The sequence below is a fragment of the Taudactylus pleione genome, unplaced genomic scaffold, assembly GCF_031769625.1.
Source record: "Taudactylus pleione unplaced genomic scaffold, aTauple2 ptg000512l, whole genome shotgun sequence".
Lineage (NCBI taxonomy): Eukaryota > Metazoa > Chordata > Amphibia > Anura > Myobatrachidae > Taudactylus > Taudactylus pleione.
In genome coordinates this window covers 2,934,644-2,961,089 of record NW_028284914.1, presented here as the reverse complement: position 1 = coordinate 2,961,089, position 26,446 = coordinate 2,934,644, and the positions used below count along the sequence as shown (strand labels likewise).

Here is a 26,446-nt window from a genome sequence, read left to right as displayed (position 1 = left end):
GCCCCTGGAAATATATCCCCCCCATCACATGTACCTGCATTACATGAGTCCTCCTAGTAAAAGATAAGTCTGGTGTTGGTACAAAATTGCCATTGCATTGACAAAGAGTGGGACGGCATCATTGGGCTTTGGTTGTACTTTTGTAGGTGAAATGTTGCATCACATTAATTGGGTGTTATGGCCACCAATGGATATTATCCATGTCCTTGTCCTTCATTGTATTGTATTTTACTGTAAGTCACTTTTTTGGTTATGTACCTTGCAAGGCGCTGCGGAACACTTGTGGCGCCATATAAATAAACTATAATAATAATAATCATCACATTCACATGTATAAGGTATTCCGATATATGGAGGGTGGAGATATTCTGAAGAGGACATTCCATGGACTGGCAGTTGGCTGAGTGATGTGTATGGGATGTGAGTCGCACAGGTGAGATGGTGTTTGGGAGAAGTAGACTGTGAATGTGAATGTCATGAGGTTATCAGGCTGAAGTCATTGGATAAAAGTGGGGACTGGGGAGTGGACATGTTGTTAGTAAGATAGGGATAAGTCAGGTGGGGTGGTGTTGTATAAAAGATACAATGGCTGGCACCCATAGAGGAGAAGTAGAGGAAGACAGGCAGATGAGTCTCAGCAACATGATCTGCTTGGGCAGAATTTGGGTTATTATAAAGGGAGCCAATATGAAGCACTAATCCAGACATTAAATAATAATTTAGGCAATTGAAGGTTTGATGTTGTTTAAGTGAGAATAGGCAGATGCTACCCATTGCCTGTCATTAAGGTGCATTAGACAGGTTAATATCGGATGTACACAGTAGAATCACAGACCACTAAGGGGCAGATGTACTAAGCTCTGGAAAGTGATACATTGGACTGCTAAACTACCAACCAATCAGCTCCTAATTGTCATTTTTCAAACACAGCCTGTAACATGACAGGAGCTGAGTGGCTGGTCGTTTATCACTTTCCAATTTATCACTTTTCAGAGCTTAGTACATCTCCCCCTAAGGGAGCCCCTCTGTAGGCCGGCTATAATGCTCAGTACTGAAATATTTTAAAATAACCGTGCGCTACGATCATGACCAGCCTTGTGCTGTTGGGATTCGCCGTGGTCCCCATTTGCTGAAACTTGATCAACCAAGAGCCCAGTGAATGGTTTTTGTATTTTTTGCAAATAAGCTTTCTTTTATTTTTCAAAATTTCTGTAACTGTGATTGAAAATATTTGTTCCAAGAGGTTCTGCAGCAGCAGGTTCAGACATCTAGCAAACTTGTTTAAAATATGTATTAAAAGTGCTCTTTTCTATTCAGAATTATTTTGGTAGTGGTTCTATAATAGCCGGCTGCAGAATCAAAGTCAGGATTGCTGGTTTATAGGTAACAGCTCAGTTTGCTTTTATGTCTGAGGTATTTAGCATTTGAGATAGAGAAGATGACCCCAGGTGTCCGTGTAGCACCCTTGACGGGTTTCAGAGTATCATGGATGAGAACTGACATGAGCACTGCAATTGCCTGGGACACCTGTCAAATATTTTATATATAAATAATATATATAAATGCACATTAAGAAGGGTGAATTCACCTGTGCCATTGAGCTCTAGCTGTTAACTACAGTAATTGTGAGCAGGAATGATGGATATGGGAGTAGTTGGATACTTGTTAGTTAAAGTGTATCTGCCATGCTGAGACTTTCACAATAGCTCACCAGCCACAGGTTGCCCAATGCAACGTTACAGTAGAGTTGTGTAGAGTTAGTTAGTTCGTGATGAGATCCTTACCAGCAGTTTCCATCTGTTGTGCTTACAAAAAAAAAACATAATTGTAAATAACATGAATTGCAGTGAGCTCAGACAGAATGTGCAGCATCTGGGGCAACCTACAAGCCGGTTCCCTGGCCACACACAGGGCAACAAAGGAAAATCTATACGCCAGAGGTTCGTCAGCTGCTGACAGTTTGTATGGTGCCATTGTCACCTCTTATGTGGTTCCACAGAGTGTCCCAGTATATAATACTGCATATAATACAAGCCATTTAATTGTAGACAGCACAGAGAGTCCCAGTATATAATACAGCATATAATACAAGTCATTTAATTGTAGACAGCACAGAGTCCCAATATATAATACTGCATATAATACAAGTAATTTCATTGTAGACAGCACAGAGAGTACCAGTATATAATATAGCATATAATACAAGTCATTTCATTGTATACAGCACAGAGTGTCCCAGTATATAATACAGCATATAATACAAGTCATTTCATTGTAGACAGCACAGAGAGTCCCAGTATATAATACTGCATATAATACAAGTCATTTCATTGTAGACAGCACAGTGTCCCAGTATATAATACTGCATATAATACAAGTCATTTCATTGTATACAGCACAGAGTGTCCCAGTATATAATACAGCATATAATACAAGTCATTTCATTGTAGACAGCACAGTGTCCCAGTATATAATACTGCATATAATACAAGTCATTTCATTGTAGACAGCACAGTGTCCCAGTATATAATACTGCATATAATACAAGTCATTTCATTGTAGACAGCACAGTGTCCCAGTATATAATACAGCATATAATACAAGTCATTTCATTGTAGACAGCACAGAGAGTCCCAGTATATAATACAGCATATAATACAAGTCATTTAATTGTAGACAGCACAGAGTCCCAGTATATAATACTTCATATAATACAAGTCATTTAATTGTAGACAGCACAGAGAGTCCCAGTATATAATACAGCATATAATACAAGTCATTTAATTGTAGACAGCACAGAGTCCCAGTATATAATACTTCATATAATACAAGTCATTTAATTGTAGACAGCACAGAGAGTCCCAGTATATAATACTGCATATAATACAAGTCATTTAATTGTAGACAGCACAGAGAGTCCCAGTATATAATACTGCATATATACAAGTCATTTAATTGTAGACAGCACAGAGAGTCCCAGTATATAATACAGCATATAATACAAGTAATTTCATTGTAGACAGCACAGAGTCCCAGTATATAATACTGCATATAATACAAGTCATTTAATTGTAGACAGCACAGAGAGTACCAGTATATAATACTGCATATAATACAAGTCATTTAATTGTAGACAGCACAGAGAGTCCCAGTATATAATACAGCATATAATACAAGTCATTTAATTGTAGACAGCACAGAGTCCCAATATATAATACTGCATATAATACAAGTCATTTCATTGTAGACAGCACAGAGAGTACCAGTATATAATATAGCATATAATACAAGTCATTTCATTGTATACAGCACAGAGTGTCCCAGTATATAATACAGCATATAATACAAGTCATTTCATTGTAGACAGCACAGAGAGTCCCAGTATATAATACTGCATATAATACAAGTCATTTCATTGTAGACAGCACAGTGTCCCAGTATATAATACTGCATATAATACAAGTCATTTCATTGTATACAGCACAGAGTGTCCCAGTATATAATACAGCATATAATACAAGTAATTTCATTGTAGACAGCACAGTATCCCAGTATATAATACTGCATATAATACAAGTCATTTCATTGTAGACAGCACAGTGTCCCAGTATATAATACTGCATATAATACAAGTCATTTCATTGTAGACAGCACAGTGTCCCAGTATATAATACAGCATATAATACAAGTCATTTCATTGTAGACAGCACAGAGAGTCCCAGTATATAATACAGCATATAATACAAGTCATTTCATTGTAGACAGCACAGAGAGTCCCAGTATATAATACAGCATATAATACAAGTCATTTCATTGTAGACAGCACAGAGAGTCCCAGTATATAATACAGCATATAATACAAGTCATTTCATTGTAGACAGCACAGAGAGTCCCAGTATATAATACAGCATATAATACAAGTCATTTAATTGTAGACAGCACAGAGTCCCAGTATATAATACTTCATATAATACAAGTCATTTAATTGTAGACAGCACAGAGAGTCCCAGTATATAATACAGCATATAATACAAGTCATTTAATTGTAGACAGCACAGAGTCCCAGTATATAATACTTCATATAATACAAGTCATTTAATTGTAGACAGCACAGAGAGTCCCAGTATATAATACTGCATATAATACAAGTCATTTAATTGTAGACAGCACAGAGAGTCCCAGTATATAATACTGCATATATACAAGTCATTTAATTGTAGACAGCACAGAGAGTCCCAGTATATAATACAGCATATAATACAAGTAATTTCATTGTAGACAGCACAGAGTCCCAGTATATAATACTGCATATAATACAAGTCATTTAATTGTAGACAGCACAGAGAGTACCAGTATATAATACTGCATATAATACAAGTCATTTCATTGTAGACAGCACAGAGAGTCCCAGTATATAATACTGCATATAATACAAGTCATTTCATTGTAGACAGCACAGAGAGTCCCAGTATATAATACTGCATATAATACAAGTCATTTCATTGTAGACAGCACAGAGTCCCAGTATATAATACAGCATATAATACAAGTCATTTAATTGTAGACAGCACAGAGAGTACCAGTATATAATACTGCATATAATACAAGTCATTTCATTGTAGACAGCACAGAGAGTCCCAGTATATAATACTGCATATAATACAAGTCATTTCATTGTAGACAGCACGGTGTCCCAGTATATAATACTGCATATAATACAAGTCATTTCATTGTAGACAGCACAGAGTCCCAGTATATAATACTGCATATAATATAAGTAATTTCATTGTAGACAGCACAGAGTCCCAGTATATAATACTGCATATAATATAAGTCATTTCATTGTAGACAGCACAGAGAGTCCCAGTATATAATACAGCATATAATACAAGTCATTTCATTGTAGACAGCACAGAGAGTCCCAGTATATAATACAGCATATAATACAAGTCATTTCATTGTAGACAGCACAGAGAGTCCCAGTATATAATACAGCATATAATACAAGTCATTTAATTGTAGACAGCACAGAGTCCCAGTATATAATACTTCATATAATACAAGTCATTTAATTGTAGACAGCACAGAGAGTCCCAGTATATAATACAGCATATAATACAAGTCATTTAATTGTAGACAGCACAGAGTCCCAGTATATAATACTTCATATAATACAAGTCATTTAATTGTAGACAGCACAGAGAGTCCCAGTATATAATACTGCATATAATACAAGTCATTTAATTGTAGACAGCACAGAGAGTCCCAGTATATAATACTGCATATATACAAGTCATTTAATTGTAGACAGCACAGAGAGTCCCAGTATATAATACAGCATATAATACAAGTAATTTCATTGTAGACAGCACAGAGTCCCAGTATATAATACTGCATATAATACAAGTCATTTAATTGTAGACAGCACAGAGAGTACCAGTATATAATACTGCATATAATACAAGTCATTTCATTGTAGACAGCACAGAGAGTCCCAGTATATAATACTGCATATAATACAAGTCATTTCATTGTAGACAGCACAGAGAGTCCCAGTATATAATACTGCATATAATACAAGTCATTTCATTGTAGACAGCACAGAGTCCCAGTATATAATACAGCATATAATACAAGTCATTTAATTGTAGACAGCACAGAGAGTACCAGTATATAATACTGCATATAATACAAGTCATTTCATTGTAGACAGCACAGAGAGTCCCAGTATATAATACTGCATATAATACAAGTCATTTCATTGTAGACAGCACGGTGTCCCAGTATATAATACTGCATATAATACAAGTCATTTCATTGTAGACAGCACAGAGTCCCAGTATATAATACTGCATATAATATAAGTAATTTCATTGTAGACAGCACAGAGTCCCAGTATATAATACTGCATATAATATAAGTCATTTCATTGTAGACAGCACGGTGTCCCAGTATATAATATAGCATATAATATTATTATTATTATTATTATCCTTTATTTATATGGCGCCACAAGTGTTCCGCAGCGCCTTACATAGTACATAGAACTAATAAGTGAACAAGAAACAAGTAACTTACAGTACATTACAGTGCAGGACAGGGACACAACTTATATACATTGCTGAAATAGTGATTAAAGCACTCACAATAAGCTGCCGGGAGTTGGCGGTCCCGTGTTAGGTGCCCTAATGGGGAGTAGAGAGTAGAAGAAAATGTAAAGAGAAGCACATGAGGGAAGAGGTCCCTGCTCATGAGAGCTTAATATAAGTAATTTCATTGTAGACAGCACAGTGTCCCAGTATATAATATAGCATATAATATAAGTCATTTCATTGTAGACAGCACAGAGTGTCCCAGTATATAATACAGCATATAATACAAGTCATTTCATTGTAGACAGCACAGAGTTCCAGTATATAATACTGCATATAATACAAGTAATTTCATTGTAGACAGCACAGAGAGTCCCAGTATATAATACTGCATATAATACAAGTAATTTCATTGTAGACAGCACAGAGTCCCAGTATATAATACAGCATATAATACAAGTAATTTCATTGTAGACATCACAGAGTGTCCCAGTATATAATACTGCATATAATACAAGTCATTTCATTGTAGACAGCACAGTGTCCCAGTATATAATACTGCATATAATACAAGTCATTTCATTGTAGACATCACAGAGTGTCCCAGTATATAATACTGCATATAATACAAGTCATTTCATTGTAGACAGCACAGAGAGTCCCAGTATATAATACAGCATATAATACAAGTCATTTCATTGTAGACAGCACAGAGTCCCAGTATATAATACAGCATATAATACAAGTCATTTCATTGTAGACAGCACAGAGAGACCCTGTATATAACCCATTGACCAGGCACCGGCCCATTTTATAAGTCTGTCTGTGCACGCTCTGCACTCAAACCACCAACGGCTATCCATCGATGGTATACGGTTGATGTTTAAAACACATTGACCTTCGATGGTAGAGCCACCGATGGCCGTCACTAGCTCCATCATCAGACCTATTGTAGGTAAAGATGGCTGCTGGTTACCCTGAAAGGGACTCTGACACATGCTGGAGTTCCCTGGTCCCTGATTGGATATTGGAATTCAGTAGAGCATATAAAACCAGCACGATTTCACAGCTGTGGCCACAAGCCTTTGCCTCTTTCCACGCTCATTAAAAACCCTAAATGGTGGCCTCATGCCGTCATCGAGGTCACAACCAAAAACCACTGGGATAGCAGCATTTGTGTTATTTTTCCACCAGCATTTGTGATAGGAATAAAAATAACTTGCAATGGATTATGGGAAGCCGGCGTGCACGGTATAGGGACCCCATTTGTGAGCTTCAGTCCGCAGGTCAGGATTGTAAAGACTGAGGTGGATTATTAGGAATGGGATCATGTAACGCTTGTGTAAGTAGAAAGGCAGCAGAAATGGCAGCTTTTATAGACGGAGCAAACTTCCTGCCATTGGGGTTATCACTGTGACAGCGAGGTGTAAAGACAGACACCGGCTGCAACTTTATTTGCTGGCAAGTGGCAAAAACACAGACACCACAAAATAACACGTGAGGTGCCCGCCAGGCGTGGAAGTTCTGCATTTGGCACTAACGGGGAGATGTACTGTATCAAGCCCTTGAAGAGAGATACAGCGGGGAGAGATACATGTGGGGTCTATGTACTAAGAATTGGAGATAAAATGGACAGAGATACAGTACCAACCAATCAGCTCCTAACTGTCATGTCACAGGCTGTTTGAAAAATAACAGTTAGGAGCTGATTGGTTGGTAGTTTTTCTCCATTCACGTTTTCTCCCTCTAAGGCTTAGTACCAAAGTACCAACTAATCAGCTCCTATAATATTTCAAACACAGGCTGTAACATGGCAATTAGGAGCTGATTGGTTGGTACTTTACCTCTCCATGGCTTGATACATATCCCCCTCTGTGACACTGTTATACCCCTTTCAGATATGCCGAGAATCCCGGGAATTTGGCCTATCTCAACCAAATTCCCGGTTGCCGCGTATGCCTGAAAGTTCCCGGGTAGCCGACCCTTCAATCGACCAGGAAAGTACCCTGCTTATGTCTGAATAGTGCTACACGGGAATTTACTGCTCCCGGGCTGCAAGAAGCAGCTTTTACATTGATTTGGCAGCGCAGAGCTTCCTGTAGGACGCCCAGTGCTGCTGCTTTGAGTTGGCAGTGCGGACGTACAGCGCTGCTGCTTTGAGTTGACAGAGCAGAGTGTCCTATAGGACGCTCAGCGCTGCTGCTCACCACCCCCAGCGCCAGAGACACCCGTCGGCGGGTCTCTGCCACAGCGGGTTCGCCCGCACTCCCGCTGGACCACCAGAGCACATTTAAATAAGTTAATAATAAAATAAAATGCCTGTAGTGATTGGTCGGCTGCCTGCTGCATGATGATGACATCATCAGCGGCACTAGGAAGAGCAGAGGAGAGGCAGGTAATATTAAAAACTAAAACACCCTGCTTGTGTCTGAAAGGGGTCTACCTGGGAATTTCCCGGGAAGACGCTGTAGTGTCGGGGTCTCGACCAAATACTCGGGAATTTGCACAGGAGAAATTCCTGGGTCTGACCAGGAAATTTCCCGGGTCGTATGTCTGAAAGGGGTATCAGTAGACAGTCGAGTCGGTTAAAGTTAAAGTCTATCTGTCAACGACACGGTGGAGCCTGCCATGTTGTGGTCCAAACTAAATCCCTGGGGCGTGGTTCCAATAGTCCCAGTTTTTAGGACAGTTCCCATTTTTTGTGCTCCTGAAAGGGGACAGGCCTGTCACAATGTGAGACTATGGCTGAGAAAATAACGGGCTGAACAGGCCGCAGGGCTGCCAATCGTGGGCAATTCAGGGTATGGCCACATTTTGTCCCAGTGCTGTTGATGGTAAAGTTGAGAGACTGGCTGGTGATGTCACTGAGGCACACAGTACCTCATGCCTCACTGGTTCCTAGTAAAGGATGGGAAGCATTCTCAACAAAAGTGCTTTAGCCCACAAACTGGCTGCATCCACTATGACAAGGTGATGAGTGTGCTATAAAATTGTCATGACTCTAGTTTCACGGGAAAGGTCAGAGAAGGCGGCCAGGATGTGTCACCCTAATCCCAGCTCTGTGACCGGAGAATGGGCCCAGACCTCCTTATCAGCACAGGTTACAAGGTGCATCCTCTGGGAACAATGGTCTTTATTGCGGTGTTTACAGAGAGAGGCGTTTATGAGCGCCCACCTGTACTCCTCCAATAACACACCGTGGTATCAGCGCAATAGATAAGGCACCACAGGTGTTTGGGACTCATTAAAGCACAATGACCAGGAGACTGCTGAGGTCTATAGAAAGTGCTTAACAATTAACCAGTGCTCATAAAAAGGGGCCTATTCAGCTTATGTCGCTGGATCCCATCATTAACATTATTATTATTACCCTTTGTATAGCGCCAGCATAATCTATGGCACTTTACCTCATCTTGTGCCAGACCTGCCCAGTCTCGGAGCATTAACCAGCGTGCGTATTAGCTCCCAGCAGCCGAGGCCCCTGGATAGCAAATGTTGGCGCATCTCGTGAAACCCGAAGAGCAGTGTATCGGTGCTTGGTGATACTTGACACGGCTGTACATTTATATTCCTGTTTTATAGCTTCGTTGCAGAGTTGAAAGTTTCAGACGGGTGAATTCCAGGCTCCGTTTATAGCCAATAAAACATTTTCTGGGAGGGAGATAGAGGTTTGGTTTTTACATGAGGAGTGAGTTTGTTTTCCCACGTCCTCTGTCCCTGGCGCAGTAATGAGTCACAGACGCTCCAGTGCCGCTCTGAGCTCACAGCTGCCGGATTTCCCACGTCCCCCTCTGTGGCGAGATCAGCAAGAGTTAGGAAACGGCGCACAGTCCAACTTCTCTGAGCGCACCGGCAGCTTACGGACTGGCAGCAAGGCCCCTGGGCCCCCCTGGGCCACTCACGTAGGGTTAGTTCAGACCGCTGGAGTAACCTGAAGGTGGAGAAATAAATAAAATAGTGCACAGCTGACACCAGATAGTCTCGTTTTCTTTTAAATTAACCCATAAGTTAAATATGAATCATTGTTTAAATGCCAATTTTTTTGTTTTATGTTTATTTACATTTTTTATTAGTATTTCTCTATTTTCATGACCCAGGACATATTTTAACATCTTTGCTTTGTGCTGGTTATAAGGCAGCATTTATTTATTTGATTACCACAGTGGATTTTATATTACAAAGAGTTACTTACATAGCGCACACATAGGGCCTGATTCAGAGCCGCTCGTAAGCGGCCGCTCGTTCGCTCCGAGCGATGTTCGCACATCTGCGCATGCGTTGTAATACGCATGCACGAACCAGTCAGTGCGGTCGGAAATCGTGTGCTCGCAAAATAGCGAATGCCTGCTAATTTGAGTGACAGGATGAGGCGTTTGTGGGTGGTAACAGGGGAAGGTGCTTGAAAACGGGGAGTGGAGATCCGAACTCAGGCGTGCCAAACGGTCAAAACGGCCATTTTAAAGGTGTGCATAATTAACAAAGCAGTGTCATCGACCACGTCACTTGGTTGTCTTTTAGTCTGAACTGCTCGCATGATTGCGGTAGGAAAATGCTACCACAAGAATAGTGAGCAGTTCATACGCCGTTCGATGTACTCGATTAATCTAATAAATAGCTGAGATGACGTATGATGCGAGCGGCCAGGGGGCGTTTTTTTCAAAATAACGAGCACATGTTTCGTTCGCTCGTTCAGACATAGAGGCGTCAACAGACCGCAAAGAGCGAGCGCTTAATTTAAATATCCGGCCCCTTTTTCAGAACACCATCCGCAAATAGCGTCCACCTCTGAATCAGGCCCATATTCCGTAGCGCTGTATGAATATATCAGCCACTCACCTCCGTCCCTGCCCCAGAGCTTACAAGCTATGGGGCTGATTCAGACCCGTTCGCTAAGATGCGAACGCTCGTAGCTGGCCGATAGTCGCTAACTGCACATGCGTACGCATCGCAATGCGCGTGCGCAAAACAATGCGAGAGGCCGGGATGCGTTCGCTTGCTGCGTATAGACTGCCCAGTAGAGTGATTGACAGGAGAGGCCGTTTGTGGGTGGTGACAGGGGCTGACCACTGGAAACGGGGGAGTGGAGGTGCGAACGCAGGCATGCCTGAGTGCCTCAACGCCATTTCAGAGGCGTGCATAATTAAAAGGCAGCATCTTAGTACACGTCACTTGGTGGGATTTCACTCTGAAGTGATCGCTGTGCTTGCGGCAGGGTAAAGGCAACCTTAAGCGATGCGATCGCATCCGATGGTGCTCGATGTACGTGTGGTTACAAGCACTTCCTGGAGATGACGTGCGCAAGTTTGCGTCTTATGAATGGCTGGTGGGCATCTACACACACAAAGCGATCCCACGCGAAGACATAGTGGGTGTGCCATGCGATCGCCGTGCCATGCCGTCACTTAGCTGAATTTGAATACGCTGGGAGCGAGAGTATGCATCTAGCGAGCGGGTCTGAATGTTCTCCTATATTCCCTATCACATGAGCACACACTAGAGTTCATTTTTTGTTAACGTATAATGCTAACCACTATGCCACCGTGCTGCCTTATATATTTATTTATAGTGATCTCGTAATCCAGAAAGGAATTTCCTTTGGTTGCATTTTTTTCATATAGATTTTTTTTAGGGTAGTGGACCTGCCAGCTCCTGCTAAGCTAAGTACACACTATATGATATACAGTATAATACTATATATATTTCTGACACGGATCGGACTGCTATATCGTACACTTAGGGTATCATTCAGCCCGGATCGCAAGTCTGCGATCGCACGCACCCGCTCGCTGCAAAATTATGCAAATTAATGCGATCGCAGCACTATATCAAGACGCCCACCACTGTATAAAGCCGCCCACTTCCCATTACATACATCTGCAAGTCAGCGAAAACATTGGTAACATCGAGTACCATCGGACCCATACGCACAGTTGTGGTTGAGCTGACCCTGACTCACAAACTGCGAAACTTCCTATCGCCATCTAGAACTCTGGCTGCGTATGCCCTCGCTGGGGCTTAATTATGCACGCCCCTGTAACGGCGTTCAAACGCACAGGCACACCTGCGTTCCTTTGACCACCCCCCCATCCCCCTAAACGGTGCTTTCTGTCAATTACTCTGCGTATGCGCTGCGTTCGATTTCCCATGGCCGGTTCCCGTACGCGCGCTGCGGTGCTTGCACAGAGCGCAAATATCGACCGGGTGCGTGCATCCGCAGACTTACAATCCAAGCTGAATGAGGCCCTTAGTATTATATGTACATCCGATCTGTCGTTATCGGCGGTCATTCATCGCATCGTCCCCCTCCGCTGGTCTGCACAGCAGATGGGGTGATGCAGTGAATAACGCGGGGCAGTTACATTGCATCGTTACATTACAGCATTTAACTGTACATTGCGTCGTCGCACGTCGGATCATGTACTGCGTGCGCGATGTTTCGTTACATTGCATCGCACTCTCGCTGGGTACACACATCGTATCGTGGAAACAGTTCCTTTTTATTTTGCATGCGTTAGGGGAGATGAACCAAGCTTTGGGGGCCTATTCATCATACCTTAAAACTCTCTGGAGGTAATTAGGTTTATAACTGGCATGGAGTTCTACCTAATTACCGGAGGAATTCATCATTCCTCCTCCCTATAACTATCTATTTCGAAAAGCTGTCACTTTTACGATGACAGTCTTTCGGGAAATAGATAGTTATCCCTGTCAACACCTACTTACCACAGCTGGAATCCATTCTGCGCATGCGCTGTTACATTTGTAAAGCCAGCGCATGCGCAGCACTGCCTACAGCGGCGGTAAGTTTGTGTCCCCCCCAACTCCCTGCCCCCACCCCCCGCTCACCTCCCCCCCGTCCCCGCACTTACCTGCCCGCGCGCCGCCTCCGGCTTCGGTGGCTGTACTGTCACATGTTCTCCCAGCAGCCCACAGTACAGTTTAGAAAAAAAAAATATATATTTTTTTTTTGTCTAAACTTTATTGTGTTCTACTGGGAGAAGACGTGTCTGCACAGCCCCAGGAGCCAGAGGATGGACCAGAGCGCCAGAGGAAAACGCCGGGGGGACCTCACCAGCTGGAAGCAGGTGTCACCTGCTATTCTCCACCTCACAGTGACGGATAGTAACTCCATCAAGTTCCGAAAATACATAATTTTCGGAATTTGATGAATACCATAATTTCCATATCCCCTTACTAATGTATGGGGAGTGTGGAAATTAACGCAGGGGAACTTAGCAAGGAGATATCAGTGATATCTCCTGTGCTAAGTGTGTTCACGAATACTAAAATAACATTCATTAAGGAAAATGTCCTTTAAAACATTATTTTAGTGTTGATGAATAGGCCCCTTGGAGAGAGATGAAGTGGAGAAGCTTCCCAAAGCAAGCAATCAGTGTCTCTGGGTACACATAGATGATATGTCGTCCGATCCGGCGGATCAGAGCTACATATCGGCCACACCGTCCGGAGTACGCCTGGTCCCGACGCTGAGGTCGGGCTGAGTACACATCATCTAGTGTGCTCCGGCCTTCACTGTCATTTCATAGTGTGCTAGATAAATGACAGAAGTAGATTGGATGCTGAGGAAACTTCTTCACTTTATCTTTATTGAAGGCTTGATACATTTCCCCCATTGAGATCTAAACTGTCTCCCTCCTGTAGGGGGCGACTAGGAGACCCTTGCAGCGTTCTGTTGAAATTATCGATTGGTCACCAATCATCAATGGTGTAACTAGGGTATTTGGAACCCAGGGCAAATTTTTAAATAGAGCCCCCCACCTTGTGCGCGCGCGGCAAAAAATGGGCGTGGTCACTTAAAAATGTGGCGTGTCAACATGACACATCCTCCTTTATCGCCACTCAGAACATTCCTATCCATATGCACCTTAACCCCAGTAGTGCCCCTTATACAGTACCACCAGTATGCAATGTCCCCAGTTGTGGTCCCTTATGCAGGCTCATAGTAATGCCCAGGGCAAATGTTGAAATGGAGCCCCCCACCCCCCCACCCGTATGCGCGCGCCAAAAAAATGGGCGTGGTCACAAGGGGTGGGGTGACTTAACAATGGGGCGTGTCGACAGGACACATATACCCCTTTCTTGTCACTCTTAACATTCCTTTCCATATGCACCTTAACCCCAGTAGTGCTCCTTATACAAGCTGGTCCCTCTTATGCAGGCCCCCAGTAGTGCCCCTTGTACAGTACCCCCAGTAGTGGCCCCCCTTGTGCAGCTCCCCATTAGTTCCCCTTATACAGTGCCCAAAGTAGTGGTCCCCCTTATACAGGCCCCCAGTTGTGCCCCTTATTCATTGCCTCCAGTAGTAATCCCCTTTATGCAGCCCCCCTGTAGTGGTCCCCACTATCCAGTGCCCCTTGTAGTGGTCCTCCCTATCTAGTGCCCCCAGTGCAGTGTCTCTTGTGCCTCCAGTAGTAAGCCCCTTATACAGTGCCCCCAGTAGTAGACCCCCCTTATACAGTGCCACTTATATAGTGCCTCCAGTAGCAGTCCCCCCCCATGCAGTGCCCCCAGTTGTGGTCCCCCTATGCAGTGCCTTTTATATAGTGCCCCCAGTAGTAGTCCCCCCCGATAATTGCCCTCAGTAGTAGTACCTCCGATAATTGCCCCCAGTAGTAGTACCCCCCGATAATTGCCCCCAGTAGAGGTTTCCCCCAGTAGTAGTCCCCCCAATAATTGCCCACAGTAGAGGTTGCCCCCAGTAGTAGTCCCCCCGATGGTTGCCCCCAGTAGTAGTCCCCCCGAATATTGCCCCCAGTAGAGGTTGCCCCCAGTAGTAGTCCCCCCGATTATTGCCCCCAGTAGAGGTGCCCCCCCCAAATACATAGCAAAAAAATAAAATTAAAATAAAACTTACCTGCATCCACGCTCCGGCTCCTGTTCCGTCTCCGGCTCCCGCCGCAGCGACGTCCGCCCTCCCGGGCGGGCGCGCTCTGCATTATGGGAGAGACGTCATGACATATCTCCCATTACCCACTGCAGGAGCCGGAAGGGAGCCGGCTCTTGGAGTGGGTACTGCAGCAGCCAATGAGAGTCTGCCTGACTCTCATTGGCTGCTGATTAACACACACATCGCTGCCGCTCGGCGGCGATGTGTGTGTTAGCACAGCCTGAGCCCGCCCACCTGCCACCCTCCTCCTGGCGCTATTGGGCAAGCGCTCAGGGGGAGGGAAGGGGCTCGGCTGTGCAGCACAGGACCGGCACTGGGAAGCCTAGCGCCGGTCCTGTGTAAATGTGTAGCGCTGACCGCACTCACTGCGGTCGGCGCTACACTGCCTAACTAGGGCGGGCCGGACCGTGGCCGGCGGCGCCCCCTCGCGCCGCTGGTCCTACGGCGCCCAGGGCACACACCCTGCTCGACCCCCTTTAGTTACTCCACTGCCAATCATATTTGATTAATTTAGAATATTGGTGTTTAATTGTCCTTAGGGTAATGTCAGGGATTGTTTAATATGCCGCCTGAATGCGTTTCCATGCTCTTACCAGTTCAACAAAACCTGTCCTAAAATTCATTATGAATTTCTCAAATTTTAGAACCATTACAAAAATCGAGAAAGTCGAGCAGTTGCGACAGTTTTCAGGCACGTCTGGGTTCAATTTAAAATCATTTTTTTTGTTTTGTTTTCATTATCAACCATGAACGGCCCTTCAGCGCAAAGCATTTTAAAATATTTTTTTTTTGTTTCAGTTCATTAAAAACTTTGATTAAAAGATGTTTTATATAAAAGTTAAAAACAGTCATTTTAGTGTGAGCGGCAAAACACGAACAGGAAATGTGATTGCGAGCCAGAAACTTCCATCCAGGGGGCAGATTAGGATTGTACTGTGAACATGTTCAGGATCTTCCAACCAGTGGAATTCGAACAGATTTCAAAAGTTTCACGAGCCTCTAAGACGAATACACAATAAGGATTAGGCCTCGGAACGGAAGTTTATACCCTCTACAATCGCTAGTCCCTTGTCTCCATTTATTACTGTTATATGGATCAGTGGTTTACAGAAATATTGCCACGCTTTATAGTCTTTTAGTCAACCCTGTTATAAACATAATAATTATTTTAGCGGTGAAAGCAAATCAGTTCGTAAAGTAGATTGTGTTAAAACACTTTATTATCTGAGGTAAAACATTTTGAAAGTCATTTTTGAAGTAAAACTTTTTTTCGAGTTTAAACATGACTTGAAATAAGTTTGAGGCTACAACTAGTTTCCGATGTAATTTTACACTATTTTACATTCGTAACATCTATTTTTCTGTATTTAATTTTTGAAGTATAAAGACCATTCTATAAAATTGGCGCCATTTTTTGTTGTTGTAAAGTAGCTCAAAACCACGTCCCCTTTAATTAGCGTATGATGTTTTGTGCATTTCATTTTAAACTAGATATAAAACAATTTTAAGTATAATTTAAATCCTTTGGAGGGAATTAATTTCTCAGCGATGTGCCTCCGCGATGTTCGGCTGCGCATATCACCATATAGCGCTGGGAGCGAGCTCCCGGAGCTAGTCAATTCAGTGCGCTGTGTGGTCGGATAATGCCGGTTATCGCAGTCATCGCGCCTTAAGAAAGATGTTAAGGCGCGGTAACCGGCATTCTCTGACAAAGTGCCGGGCGCGCGGCTGTTAGCGCCGCGCTATGTAGAAAAACAGCCGCGCACCCGGCACTTTGGTCGGATTTCTCTTCACATCCCCAGGGGGGTGCGAGAAGAAATCCTTAGCGCGCCCAATTAGCGCGGTGTATTGAATAGGTTCTGGAGTCCCTCCCGTCGCTATTCAATAGCGCGTTGAATTGAATTCCCACCACAGTACGGTAGCTTAATATCGCTAATTTTTCTGCGCACTTCTGTGGGGTGCGAGGGAAAATTAGCAATATTTCTGGTCACGAAAAGGACCTCCGCCCAACTGTGCCAGGAATCAGATTGAGGAGACTGCTTGCTGCCGAGAACCCTTGTTGTCCCAACTCCACTCTCCAAAGAGGAGAGGTATGTAAGAAATTTGGGGTGGCGGGCTACAGTCATACATCTTAATATCTCAGCGTAGGGCTGTGCTGAGGAACGTCTGGGAGCAATTTATAAAAATGGTTATTTTGAGCCCAGCGGAGATTTCCAGATCTTTGTCAGATGTGTTTGTAGCACAATATTGTAGCACTTACACAATGTTGTTGCTGTACGTTGTATGTACATTTATTTTCCGCCGCTGGTCAGACACCCTGTGACTCATAGTCATGTTGGAAGTTTTTGAGCCCAAACAGTCAGTGTTGAGGGATCAGTGGAAATTGTAAATTAATCTGCCTGATCTATGGGTTATGAAAATAGTCCATTTCTTGCATTACTCTGAGGAATCTGGGGGAGCCGCAGCTTGTCAGGAGCTTTTGGATTAATTTCCAGACTCCTGCACTTTATATTAACACTTTGCCAACTGCGCTGGACGTTTCCAAGTGGCTCATTTTAGATGAAACATAAACATCGCTGCTTGATGTATAAAAAAAAAAAAAAGGGTGAATGTAGGAGATTGACCCTGTGCAAACGGTATATGAAATAGTTACACAAACAAGGAGGCAATTCAACTCCAAGCGATGTGTCAGGCTGCGCCTACTACAGCAGCCAATCTGCGCTAATTTTACGGCGCATCTCTGTAAGTTACGTACTGGTCGCAAAGCTCCTTTGCACGACCGGTAGCACTTCGCTGCCAGCATGAGGAGGAATGAAAGAGCCCCCTGAATGCCTTTTTGTACTCTCTCCTGTAACTTTTACTGTATACTTTGGTTTATCATTCTTGCTTGCTTGAATGCTTTTTAGCTATTTATTTATATAATCAGGCAGCACTGTTTCTTTTATTTTTTTTGCTGTGAGTTACACATACAGTAGATGCCCTTTGCATTGCATAGAGGGCCTGATTCAGAGCCGGACACAATTAGCGCTCGCTCGTCCAGAAAATAGGGGTGGATATTCAAATGAACCGTTCGCTGTTTGCGGTCTGTTCACGCCTCTAGGTCTGAATGAGCGAACAAAACTTGCGGTCATTTTTTGGGAAACAACGCCCCCTGGCCGCTCGCATCCTACGTCATGTCCGCTATTTATTAGATTAATCGAGTACATCGACCAGCGTATGAACTGCTCACTATTCTTGTGGTCGGTTTTTGCTACCACAATATTGCGAGCAGTTCTGACTATAAAATAACCCAGTGACGTGGTCAATGACGCTGCTGTATTAATTATGCACACCCATAAAACGCCCGTTTTGACCTTTAAGCACGCCTGCGTTCGGATCTCCACTCCCCGTTTTCAAGCACCTTCCCCTGTTACCACCCACATACACCTCATTCTTTCACTCAAAATAGCAGGCATTCGCTATTTTGCGAGCACATGAATTTCGACCGCACTGACTGGTTCGCGCATGCGTATAACGATCCGTACGCATGCGCAGTTGGGCAAACATCGCTCGGAGCGAACGAGCTGCCGCTTACGAGTGGCTCTGAATCAGGCCCAGAGTGCGTTATCCCAGGCCAAGAAAACAAAAACTTTCTGATGATGTATAGACATAACTGAAAAGCACAGAAGAGAGCCATGTATTAGCATGAGCTGAAGTAGGCATGTTCTTATGGTGAAATATTAGTCTTTGTGCCACTAGTGGTAATAAATGTCACGTTATATGCACCCCCGTTTTGCGTCATGGTCGATTTCTAGCAATAATAAAATAAAACCCATTTCCTGGCCTCACACGTATGTTTCTCCATAGGCATATTTGTGGCTTAGTGGTGTTTGTACATGACCACTGGTGAGATCAGCACCCCAATGTCCCTCGAGGAATGGCCCTCCTTACTTGTGTGTCTCAGCGCATTGCTTGATGGCTGGAATTATGAGCCTCTCCCAGCATGCACCGGGTAACCGCTGCGCTCTCTGTCCCCGCATTCTGCACCCGGTCTGTGTAAACACCGCATTGTGTCATTTTCACAGTGTTTGAACCTTAGTCAGAAAAAAAACCCCACAGACTAATTTTCCCAAATCTGCAGGACATCCCCTTGGGGAGGTATAGGGAACATTCGTTCCTTGAATAATTCACTGCTGCTATTACAACACAGTTCTATCAGTCAAAGTCAGATTACTATCTCGATTGGAAGTGTGTCAAGAACAGGGCTTGTTTGCACAGATTGCTACGAGCAACTTTTGTTTTAGCGCAGTTACCAACAGGGAGATCTAGGAATAGGATGATGCGTTTAGGGGTCTTATTTGATAACACGGCGCTACGTGGAGAAATGTTATGAATCCTATATGAACCAATCGGATGGTCGATTTCATATCACACACTATGCTACAGAAATGTCATCTTGAATCTGATTGGTCGCTAGGGGTTATAGTGCATTCTTGCACATAGCACTATTATATGCCTGGATTAGGGGATTATTGAGTGGTATGGGCTAAGAGATGGGGGGCAGGGGATCTGTCTGTTAGGGACAGTAGAGGGGTCAGGATTTTGTGATGGCCATTGTTAAAAGATCATTATTACCAGTGACAGCTGTGCGTCCTTGGCGCTCATTAAGTTCTCTTTATTTATATTTTCCCTTCTCTCATCGAAGTGTGTGGCCACGAAATATGTTTTCTTTCTATTTTAGTCTTGATGATTGAGACTGAGAAACACGTGGCGGAGACTTTTTATTTGTTTTGTTGGGACACAACAATGAGCCTATAAAACATTGCGTGGTTGCTCACGACCCCGTTATGTGGGGTGAGATAACGAACCTAATCTTTAGCGTCTATTGTAGTTCGATTCTTGTAATAACGTAAACGCTGTTTATTTGCTTTACATATAACATGTCCATCTTAAAGACAAATTGAGGTGTTAGATCGCACCCATCAGCTTCACGCAGTGGAATCAGACTCTTAATTCACAAAGCCCTCACAGCTACTGACATTCATTGTATCGCCAATACAACGCACAATAGTTAAACTTTAATTGTTTCCATGTAAAGTTTAATTATTGTGAACATTTACGTTTGATTTGCAGTTTCACCACTGTTTCAAATTGAATGCACCTTTTTTTTTTTACACAAATGAAATAGTGGTGTGTACCGGGTCTAATTGTCTCAAGCCGCAGTCTAAAATATTATAATAACGATGAATAAGTAATAATGATCTTTTTTTTATTTTTTTTTATTAAAAATGACCCTGTCAGGGGAAAGTCCCATCACAGGGGTTCTGGTTTTGTCATTTGTATTGTAATTGCAGGACTGAGTATTAATGAGTATTTTTCTTTGCCCCACTTACATTATTTTGCAGAAGGACTCCCAACAATTTTGTCCAGATGTGATGTATTTATTTACTTACTTGTTACCAGTTATTTATATAGTGCACACATATTCTGCAGCACTTTACAGATAATATTTAGTCATTCTACATCAATCCTTGCCCCAGTGGAGCTTACAATCTATGGGCCTGATTCTGACCCGCTCGCGAGCGCTGACCGCTCGCAAGCGGGTCGATGGTGCACAAGTGCGCATGCGCGAGACCCGGCGAGCGACGGGGAATCCGTCGCTTGGGGTCTCGCACCAAAGGGGGCGTGCTGTCGATGGTGAGTGACAGCACGCCCCCTTTGGTGGGCGTGCCGGGGGCGTGGCTGCCAGACGGAGGCGTTCCCATGGGAACGCCTACCGTCTGGGTCCGGCCCCACTAACATCACTAGTGATGTCAGTGGGAGACACTACCGCAGGGTCTCGTCGCAAGCCCGATGGTCTTGACCATCGCGACCATCTTTTTGGCCGCTCGCATAGCTGTGGGTGACCACAGGAGGCCACTCCAAGTTTAGGTAGGAGGGCCCTGATTCAGAGCGAGTGCTCTGGTCAGAGCGTCCGGCTCTGAATCAGGCCCTCTGTTCCCTACCACATGCACACACACACTAGGGTTAATTTTGTTGGGAGCCAATTAACCTACCAGTATATTTTTGGAGTGTGGGAGGAAACCCACACAAGCACAGGGAGACTATACAAACTCCACACAGTTAGGGCTGTAGAGGGAATCGAACCCACAACCTCAGTGCTGTGACTTAGTAATGCTAACCATTACACCGTCTGTGCTGTACTAAAGTTCCTCTTTTGATTTTTCAGACCCTTGATAACATCACCGAGATTGGTCTTTAGTCTTTATTTTCTGGCACGGCTGTAAGAATTAATCTGAGCAGTCTTCCAAGAATTTGCGTAACAGACTGTGTGGTGAAACAGAGTAACGTATTCCAGCATACATTGGGGACACTGCGTACATGGTTAGCAAATGAAGTCCCTCCAAATCTCATTAGTCTGCCCAGCCCACCTGGCTCAGAGGACTGTTACAGAGATCCGATCGTGGCACGGTGTAAAATAGTGATTAAAACAGATAGGGGCCTATTTATCAAGCCTTGTGCCGTTTCCACGTGATCACCACTAACTTCAGTAGCAAGGTTATTTATTAAGCCTCTAACGCAGGAGAGCTTCCAGAAATCTGCTGCCTCCTGTAAGTAACCAGATACACCAGGGGGTCTATTCAGCAAGCAAACGTTTTACTGAAATCAGGCAGAAACCAGCGTTTGCCTTCAGTATCGCAGCTGTGCAGGAACCGGTTAACGGAGAAGATATCGCAGTTATCTTCTATATTGATGCCTGCCTTCTACAACATCGCCCTGTAGATAGACAGCACGCCAGCAGCATTGCTGTAAGTGCTGTTTGCTATTTCTCAGGAGGAGGTGTGAGTGGCAGCTGTCACCTGTCACTGACTGATAGCTGCTGGACTAGATTGAGGGGTCTAGTTACTAAGCAGTGTTAGGAGACAGAGTGAAAAGTGATAAGGTGCCAGCCAATCAGCTCCTAACTGTCATCTCACAGGCTGTGTTTGAAAAATGACAGTTGAGAGCTTATTGGCTGGCACCTTGTCTCCTTTCACTTTGGGCCTGATTCAGAGCCGCTCGTAAGCGGCCGCTCGTTCGTTCTGACCGATGTTCGCTCATCTGCGCATGCGTACGGATTGTAATACGCATGCGCGAACCAGTCAGTGCGGCCGAAAATCGTTTGTTCGCTATATAGCGAATGCCTGCTATTTTGAGTGACAGGAGGAGGCGTATGTGGGTGGTAACAGGGGAAGGTGCTTGAAAACGGGGAGTGGAATTCAGAACGCAGGCGTGCTTAAAGGTCAAAACAGGCGTTTTAAGGGAGTGCATAATTAAAACAGCAGCGTCATTGACCACGTCACCTTGTTGTTTTATAGTCAGAACTGCTCGCAATATAGTGGTAGGAAAAACCAGCCACAAGAATAGCGAGCAGTTCATACGCTGTTCGATGTACTCGATTAATCTAATAAATAGCGGACATGACGTATGGTGCGAGCGGCCAGGGGGCGTCTTTTTCAAAATTACAACCGCAAGTTTTGCTCGCTCGTTCAGACTTAGAGGTGTGAACAGACCGCAATGAGCGAACGGTTCATTTGAATAGCCACCCCTTGTTTTGGAACGAACGACCGCAAATAGCGAGCGGCTCTGAATCAGGCCCTTTGTCTCCTAACACTGCTTAGTAAATAGACCCCTTACTTTTGCTTATTTCAGGTATATTAGTTATCTCAGTGACAGAGAGGCCATGGCATAAAATAATGTGACATATTATTCCGCTAGCTCAGCGCACACATAAATAGCAGATAGCCAGGTGATATAAGATGCAAATTGACCTCTTTAAATGGATAAATTCTGTCAAGACAAACAACTGACTCTTAATGTGTTCATTGTACATTTAGGCGCAGAATGTAACACGCAGAACGTCACTTACCTGTACTGCTCCAGTCACATGATCTGGCGCTGCCAACGTGGCTCTAATGCTCCACCCAGGAGATCTGCTCACCTGCTCAGGGCGGGCAAACGCCTGCTCGTGTTTTTAACGCCCCTCCCCCATAACATATCCATTAGGATAAATGGGACATTTCATGTTGCGAACGAGAAGACAAATCACAAATTGTAACACAAAGCTCTGGGGAAATGTAGGCGTAGGGGCTGATTGTGAGTTGGGATTAAAACAAAAAAAAAAAGTAACTTTACTACTTGGTAACGCCATGTGGCGCTGCAGGTAGGGCAGAGTAAAATGGGCAGAGAGTGTAATTCTGGGTACACACTAGGTCAAGGGGTCGGCATATACACTTACCACTCGTCCACCCGATGTGTCGGGCCTGACGTCACATCTGGGCGGGCACTGGTTATCTGCCAATTTAGACTGTATCATAGGCATAGTTGTCAGGGCCTGCTGACAGTTGTAGTTCTACATCAGGTGAGGAGCCAAAGGCTGCATATCTCCACTGTAAAGATTGCTGTGAATTTTAACAGGCGTCTCCCGAAGGGTAAACCACTGGCCAGTATCTAGCTCGGTTCTAATCACATATATTGATCTGTGTTTTAAGTAGCTCATTTGCATGTAGTAACTTTTAGCATCTAACGGCCTATTTAACAAATAATAATTGCGGGATATCCCCCCAAAAACACCAGGAGATACCTGGATGTATCTCCGATATCTGTCCCTCCATTTCCGACGGCGGCCGACAGCCCCCCGGGGCTGGTAGACTGTCAGATTTACATGGCGTTAGCCTGTCGTAGCCTTTAGGCTACATTTGCAGACTTTATTGGGAGAGGGATCCATTCATCCACGCTGCTGCTCGGTCACACAGGCGCCACTGGACATCGGCGCATGCGCAGCTGGCCTGAACCAGAAATACGTCATCACTTTACTTCTACTGATCACCAGGACGGCTTCCTATCAGAGCTCCTGTACCTGCAACTCAACAATAATACATTCAAGCAAATAAGGAATCCTTGCTATCAGGGGCTGGCTGCATATATTAATAAATATGTCCATTATTGGCTCTGTAGAACAGGTCACTGTAGTGCAGGGGGCGTCCAAACTAAGGGCCTGATTCAGAGCCGGACGCTCTGACAAGAGCGCTCGCTCTGAATCAGGGCCGTCCTACCTAAAATTGGAGCGGCCTCCTGGCCGCTTGCATAGCTGTGGGTGACCACCCACAGCTTATGCGAGCGGCCAAAAAGATGGTCGCGGTGGTCAAGACCATCGCAACCATCGGGCTTGTGACGAGACCCTTGCGGTAGGGTTTCGTTGGCCGCAAGCCCGGAGTGCTTTTGGCTCTATCAGTGCCAAAAACACTCCCACTGACATCACTAGTGATGTCAGTGGGGCCGGACCCAGACGGTAGGCGTTCCCATGGGAACGCCTCCGTCTAGCCAGCCACGCCCCAGGCACGCCCACCAAAGGGGGCGTGCTGTCACTCAACATCGCCAGCACGCCCCCTTTGGTGCGAGACCCATAACGAAGGCATGGCCGTCGTTATTCGGGTCTCGCGCATGCGCACGACGGAGCAGCCTGCGTCGTGCGCATACGCACTTGGGCAACATCGACCCGCTTGCGAGCGCTCAGCGCTCGCGAGCGGGTCTGAATCAGGCCCGAAGGCCCATGGGTCAAATGAGGCCCGCCAACTGTTGAAATTTGGCCCCTGTGTGAAAGTCTCCTGTACTATAAGTGCAGGGAGAGACTGGGTGGTTGAGAAGTTAAGTGCCGGTTTCCCGCCATTCCGCCGCCATTTCAGATTTTGGGTGGGATGTACTCCGAAAATGCAGTTTTCGTCGGGTTTACAGCATTTTCCATATGTACTAAGCACTGGAATGTGATGCATTCTGGTGCTTCGTCCCGGTGGGTAACACTATCTTCAGATGGCGTTACCCAATAGAAGCCTATGGGCTTCTTATTGACAAACCCTCTGAAGGGGTCCAAACAGATCCCCCCCTCAGCGAGGGCGTCCTTCTGTGCATGCGCTGAAGGATGCGAGAGGGACCTCTAGGTGTTAAACCCGGAAGTCTCTCTATCCAAGGCTATTGCAAAGGACAGGTCTTATTGGGAGAGCTGTCCTTTGCAATTTGAATCTCATTTCTTAGTAAATACTGGGTAACTAACCATGTATGTACCTGATGAGAGGCGGGATGTACCGTATCGCGACTGTGACGCTTAGTACATCCCGCCCTGCCTCTTTGCTCCACGGCCAGCAGGACTCTGCAACAACATGATGTTATATGTGCGCACAGTAATTTACATGTGTTATGCATTGGGGACACTGTTGTGCAGCATATATTGAATTTGGGCACATATGCGTGTCGTATTTGCTTACTGTGTAGTACAATGTTGTGGCCCTCTGCTCTGAGTCATTATCTGAATATGGCACGCCAAGAAAAAAGTTTGGGGCGCCCCCGCTGTATTGCATTTCAGTATTGCACTGAAAGGGTTAAAGGAATCAAGGCGATAAAATGCTGCGTTGTATTACTGCGTTCCCCGTCACTTGGCTGTTACACACGTTGCGGCTGGCGTTATGTAGATAGAAATGTCTCCCGATCCCGGCTTGTCAGCACCTCCTAATCCCTCTCCCAATGCTTTGAAAACACAAGTGGGGAGTTCAGTAGTGGGATCAGGGCGATGATTAGTTCTCTTAGCATAGGGATCGGATTCGGGAGGCAGTCCCATGACAGTCCCGTGTGATCAGGACAGGACAAGGGCAGCAGCAGTATCAGGTTCCCATATCGGGGTTACAGGGCATGCCATAGATGGGATGTATAATACATACATGGAAATTCAGTCATTCAGTGTCGCATCTGCTACTGCTGCTGGTTGTAATATATATAACACAACTTAGACCAGTGATAGGAGGGATGTGCTGATACCTGTGTATTAGTGACAGGAAGCCATTAATGTCCTGGGGCCAAATGTAATAGGGTGAGAGTTTAGAAAATGTGAGAGTTTAGCAGTAAAACTCTGACACTAATACATTGATCGAGTTGTATTTTCAAATCAGGAAACACCTGGATGAGAGTTTTTTGAGTCTGAAAAACATGCAACGTGTTCTGTGACTATTACATTGGCTGAGTTTCCATGTTCTGTGACTATTACATTGGCTGAGTTTCCATGTTCTGTGACTATTACATTGGCTGAGTTTCCATGTTCTGTGACTATTACATTGGCTGAGTTTCCATGTTCTGTGACTATTACATTGGCTGAGTTTCCATGTTCTGTGACTATTACATTGGCTGAGTTTCCATGTTCTGTGACTATTACATTGGCTGAGTTTCCATGTTCTGTGACATTATTACATTGGCTGAGTTTCCATGTTCTGTGATATTATTACATTGGCTGAGTTTCCATGTTCTGTGACTATTACATTGGCGGAGTTTCCATGTTCTGTGACTATTACATTGGCTGAGTTTCCATGTTCTGTGACTATTACATTGGCTGAGTTTCCCTGTTATGTGACTATTACATTGGCTGAGTTTCCCTGTTCTGTGA

The 26,446-nt window shown here is 44.5% G+C and overlaps 1 protein-coding gene across 1 annotated transcript in view; it reads left to right on the top strand.

The window, feature by feature from the left end:
• PLXND1 (plexin D1) overlaps positions 1-26,446 on the top strand; it is a 158,872-nt gene that overhangs the window by 1,403 nt on the left and 131,023 nt on the right. The gene's annotated exons all lie outside the window — the stretch shown is intronic.